The sequence below is a fragment of the Camelina sativa genome, chromosome 10, assembly GCF_000633955.1.
Source record: "Camelina sativa cultivar DH55 chromosome 10, Cs, whole genome shotgun sequence".
In the NCBI taxonomy this organism is placed as follows: domain Eukaryota; kingdom Viridiplantae; phylum Streptophyta; class Magnoliopsida; order Brassicales; family Brassicaceae; genus Camelina; species Camelina sativa.
The window spans coordinates 467,116-473,115 of NC_025694.1; the positions used below are offsets into that span (position 1 = coordinate 467,116).

General features: G+C 35.5%; 1 long non-coding RNA gene across 1 annotated transcript; it reads left to right on the top strand.

Moving 5' to 3' along the window:
* LOC104716198 lies at positions 1,824–3,935 on the top strand. The gene is made up of 3 exons (XR_755959.2): positions 1,824–1,959; positions 2,172–2,581; positions 2,800–3,935. It is a non-coding gene; the product is annotated as an uncharacterized LOC104716198 (long non-coding RNA).

The following is a 6,000-nucleotide window of genomic DNA, read 5'->3' on the forward strand; positions in this document are numbered from 1 at the left end:
TATATATATAAATATTATAAAGAGAAATTTATGTTTAGTAGGGGTATATAAATATATAATACTGTATATATACATATTTATGTTATGGGGGTAATATGTGTTGGTTACCTTATATTAATTTTTGACTAGATGGGTTAACTTATATTTCTTGCAAGAAGTATTATTATTACTCAATTAAAATTGATTCAGAGAAGTACATTTTATTGTGTTTCATGTAAAGAAAATGAGAAAAAAAAAATTGAAAATTCAATTACTTCTTCACTAAGAGATGGAGAAATGGATTGTAGGTCAACAACTCTTTGTATTTCTTTAGTGTCTTGTCTCTTTCTAACCAAAAGCATATGCATATAGAGTAGAGCTGGGTCTCATGATGATTTAAAAATTTTGAATTTTCATTATTGGATAGACTTTAACAAAAGCCTCACTTCTTTTTTCTTAAAAAGTTGAAATGAAGAATCATTATTGGTGTAGCATAATTATTCATAACATCCACAAGTGAAACGTGTCTTCGTATTTTGATCGTAACTTGCCTTATTTAGTGCCGCCGTATTCACAAACAAAAACAAATTTTGATCACTTATTAGTGGGAAGATTCGTTTTCTCTCAAATGTTTGATTTGAGTTTCGATGTCTAAGTTCGTTGTATGCTTATACTGTATATGTTTTAAGTCTGGTTTCTATATCTCATGCAATGCAATATAACATATGTAACTATCCAATTCTTTAATAGTTTAATATAAAGTATAGTTAAAATTATTTTTGTTCTTTTTTTCTACTTAAAATTTTACATTTTGCCTCTCTGGTCCTAGANTTTTTTTTTTTTTTTTTTTTTTGTGAAAGAGAAAAGAGAAGACATCTAAACCATGTCATTTATATTTATTGTCAAACATGAAAAAGCACTCTACTACTTTAAACTTAGTTTCTTGAACAAAATCTAACCTCATGGATTCGTACAACTTTTGTGTTTATTTGTTTTCTTTCTCTATCAAATAACTTACATCTACAATCAATTTTATTTGCGCGAAAAAAAAAATTAGTTAATAATGTATACACACAGTTATGTACTTGGAAACTCTGGTCTCTGTATGAACTTTTCTATTCCTTTTCCTAAAATGTAATAAATATTAAATACATAGCAAAAGTGGCGAATAGATCGCCGCCACATGCAGCTTCTATAAAATATAATAGATGATAAATGTAAAGAAATTCCGACCTGCCGGAAACGAACCAGCGACCTAAAGATTACAGCAACTACTACAGTCTTCCGCTCTACCAACTGAGCTAAAGTCGGATTGATAAATCTCATACTGGTTAGAATATATGAATGGGCCCTAATGGGCTTTGCGACAGCGTCTTGGTGGAGGATGCAATTAAGAAAGAGCCTCTCAGAATTTCAACTTATAAGAAATCAATGGAATCAAGTAAACAAACAAATCTTTCAAAACATAGAAAACAGGACGAGAGTTGCCAAAAAAAAAAAAACATCTATAAACATGGAACGAACAAATTTGGGATCATAAATGAGTTAGAACCAGAGTGAAAATTAAATCCTATTCAAATTATATTTGAGCACGTTAACGCCAAAACATTGGTACGAATCATTAAGTAAGAATTGAATCAGGGAGAATTGTCAACTGTCAATGAATGAAATCCAAAATTGAATCAGGGAAAAAGAAGAAGAAGAAAAGTGTCTAACCATTTTATTAATTAAAAAACTAACCCAGTTAAATAACCAGACTAAATCATGAACCTGATCAAATTAAGAAAACCGAACCGGTCTTTCTACACTCCACTCTCTACTAGTCAGTCTCTCTACACACTGTATCTGTAGTCTAGTCTTTATCTACTACCAGCCCTGCTCGACGACATCTTTCTTTCATCTATCTTTCAGTTTCATGTAAAGTGGAGAGTTTGACCCAAAAGAGTCTACTGACCATTGTTTGTGCAGAGAGCCAGCCAGGTGCTTACTTACTTGCATTTGCTCCAGTTGCATTTTGTTTTTTCTCTGAAAGCTTGGTTTTGGATTTTGTGCAATTCGTTTTTTTTTCTCCCAGTTGTTGATGAACGAAGCTCTGCTGCTGCAATTCTCATAAACTTTGGAAATCTTTTTTGTGAACCACTAAAATAGCAACTATGTGTTAACACTCTTTTCATCTTCTTCTCCTTCTTCAGATTTTATTAGGTTTTACGCAAAGCTTGAATTTTTACTAAGCTAGCTGCTGAATCCAAAGAACAATGAGTGATACAGAGAGGAGAATTTATTGGAGTTGTGTTTGGGTTTATCGTCCTCATCTTCGAATCCAGAACAAAAACAGCTCGAAGATGATCCAATTCCAAACCCTAATCTCGGCTGTGCTAGGCAATTTTTTTCCCCAATCCCCACAACAAGAAATCGAAATTGGAGAAACAAGTAGGCGTAGTAGGACTAAGAAGATTGCCGTTGGAGATGACATTGCAAAGTCTTATACGCTTCCTTATGAGCTCCAGATGGCCACAGCTCAAGGGTTTCCAGTTAAAACCTTATTGCGATCCCTCAGCGTGTCGAAGCTCTGGAGGTCTACAATCCTCAGTAAGGGTTTCAGGTATTAAAGAAAGAGTATTATCATATCTATGATTACTCTCAAATCCCATAGATTACTCTAATATACATTAATTATAATATTCTCTTTAATTATGTCTTTTATGGTTTGTGCTTATATATATATATATATATATATATATATATGTAAGTTGTATCATTTCATTCAACAACAACAATAATAATAATAATACAATCCTTTAACATAAACATTCATATCAGGGATGCCGCATATCTAACCTCTTCTTTGACTACTCGACCACAACACAAGCAAGGTCTTCTCTTCACTTTCATTTGCAGAGACAATTGTTTTGTCTTCTCTGCGCCTGCCCCTGATAAATTATGATGAAGATGAAGCATCCTCATCCTCTTCTTCTTCTACTTCCGTAGTCGCCACTTACAACATGACACACCAGTCTATATCCCGAGTCACCATTTCTCCTTCCGTCCACGGTCTGATTTGCTACGGACCAGCTTCTGGACTCGTCATCTACAATCCTTTCACTAGAAGATCGATTGTCTTGCCTAGTATCAACTCAGAGTTTAAGAGATTAAACCACTACATAGGCTTTGATCCCGTTGACAGCTGTTATAAAGTGTTGTGCGTGGCAATGGGAAGACCTCAGATTGGAAACAACCTTGCTTTAGCCGAGGAGCTAGGGGTTTTGACGATCGGATATGGTGAGCAATCATGGAGGATGCTTGAGGACGCTCCTCCCCATTCTCCTACATGTGATGAGATGTGAGCATCGATGGTGTTCTGTTTTTTGGAGCTTTTACTGGCGCTCATCTAAATGAACCTGCAGTCATGACTTTTGATGTTCGCTCTGAAAAGTTTCGTCTTATCAGTGGACCTGACAACACCGCCGGTGGTAACTTTCTTACTTCTTCTTCAAAGCTAACATCCTACGAGGGAAAGCTTGCTGTCCTTCTCTTTGAAGATCCGGTTGTTCGTAAGGTTGCTTTGTGGGTTTTAGAAGATGCTGTGAATGAGGAATGGTCATACAAGACTTTTGATTTGCCTAGTTTACTTGGGTGGACAACAGATTTTGAACTTCAACTGTTCAGCGCCACCAACGCTGGTGAGATTATTTTGGCACCACTCTTTGTGCGTGCATCCACATATCGTGTTCTCTTCTATGATCCAAACAAAGATAGCTTCAGAAAAATTGAGATTGAAGGAATCACAGACCGTGAGGTTCCACACAAGGTTGATGGTTGGTGGTATTGTCGTGCAGTCTCTGTCTTCCCTGGTCAAGTTGAGACTCTTATGTTTCTGTAATGTGATAGTTTACTAGTAGTTTGTTTCTGTAACCTCAATGTTTCTGACTGCAATTAAAGGTTACTGGTATTATCTATTCCCAATCCTAGTATTTTAACTTGTTTCATCACAGTCTTTTTCTCCTATATCTTAAGAGCTTGTCGTCGTGTATGAAGTTCGTTACTATTTGAACTTGCGAGGATCATAACTGAATCAGATAATCAGATAAGATCCTCCGCTTGTATAGCTATGATGGGATGTATCAAAGAGAGGAGAAGACATCTCGCTACGTACAGAGGCTCAATGGATCATGATGGTGTCTTTCTCTCTTCACATTTCTCTGCAATTCAATCTGGCGACTTGAATCCTGGAAGAATCAAATCTCTGAGCACAAGTTTAAATCTCAAGTGAGTCAAGTCCCAGTCTCTTGGGGTACAAAATAATAATAATAATAATAAAAAAACTTAAAAATATAATTTGGGTTTTGCTTACATTACATGGGCCGTCAGCCGATTGTCAGAATGAAAATGGAAAAAAGAAGAAAATGGAAAAAAGAAGAAAAATGTAAAACTTGGAAAGGATTATATCACTCTTCCTGAAAGAACCAGAAGAGAAGAGAAAAAAACCTGTAAAATGTAAATGTTCTTTATGAAAATGTAAATACTTAAAATATGAAACAAGAACAATATTTAGAATGATAAATATGTAAATCATACATTATTCTTGTTAATCAAAAAGAAAAAGAATTGTACTTAAAAATATGTAAATGGTCACATAATTTACCACTAAAAATACGAATCAAGAACAATATTTAGAATTAAAAATATGTAAATCATACATTATTATTTTCAATCGAAATGTAATCTTTTACAAAAAAAAAATGTTGATAAGGCCGTTTTGGACTTTTGGTTAAACAAGAAATGCAAATCTAACTAAAATATAAACTCCACCAAAGGAATAGTTTTGAGGAATTGTAAGTAATGGAAAAGGAAAATTGTGTTCACGTATAACTATAAATAAACATGTAGAGGTGCTTAGCGCTCTCTACCCCTCAAACTTGCTTTTTAATCTTTCATCTTTTCCACACCCCTAAAACTATACTATGGCTAATCTCGAGCTGACTTTAAGCCAACCTGACTCATGGACCATATCGAAGACTCTTGGAGAAAACGATCTTGGCTTTCAGTTTCTTCTGCCGAAGAGAGATATGGAGGATTACATAATTAGTGAGTTGAAAACTGATTCGGTCAATCCTATAAGTGCAAGCGATATTTTGGACGGGCATGTTCTTTTGAGATTACTTGACGTGGATACTGGTGTAGGTTACCTCATGCGACTAACACAAACTCGTGTGCAAAATATGCCTGGTAGTTACTATTTCAGAAACATGTGGGGAGATCTCAAGAGAGATAGAGATCTCAGGATAGGGGATGTGATTGGAATCAGTTGGGATAAGTGGAATCACCAGTTCCTTTTCACGTCATATATGTTGCGCCCCGGCAACAGCAACAGCAGCAGCAGCAACAGCAATACCAGCAGCAGTATTAATAACTACCATAGAGCTTTTTCGTTATTCTGTTTTATTTATGTGAGAACTATAAAAATTAACATGTTAAAGGTGATTAGCTCTCTACCCCTCAAACTTTCTTTTTCGTGTTTCATCTTCCAAATCTCTAAATTTATACTATGGCTAATCTCGATCTCGAGCTGAGTTTTAAGGCAATATGTACCATGGACCATAAAGAAGACTCTTCAAGAACGCGACCTTGAATTTCCGTTTCTTATACCGAAGACAGATATGGTAGATTACATACTTCCCGAGTTGGAAAGTGATCCAATCAAGCCTATAAAAGCAAGCGATATTTTGAACGGGAATGTCCGTTTAAAAGTACTTGACTTGGATACTGATGTGACTTACCGCATGGGACTAACACAACTTCGTGTGGATAATATGCCGGGTAATTACTACTTCAGAGACTATTGGGCACAACTCATGCAAGATAGACATCTCCAGGCAGGAGATGTGATTGGACTCTATTGGGATAGGTCGAATCACCAGTTCTGTCTTCGCGTCATAAGTCTTGTGCAGCCGCGTCGTAGCCGTGCTCGTGACTCGTGATGAGTAACAAGTTTTTTTTTTTTTTTTTTTTTTTTTTTTTTTT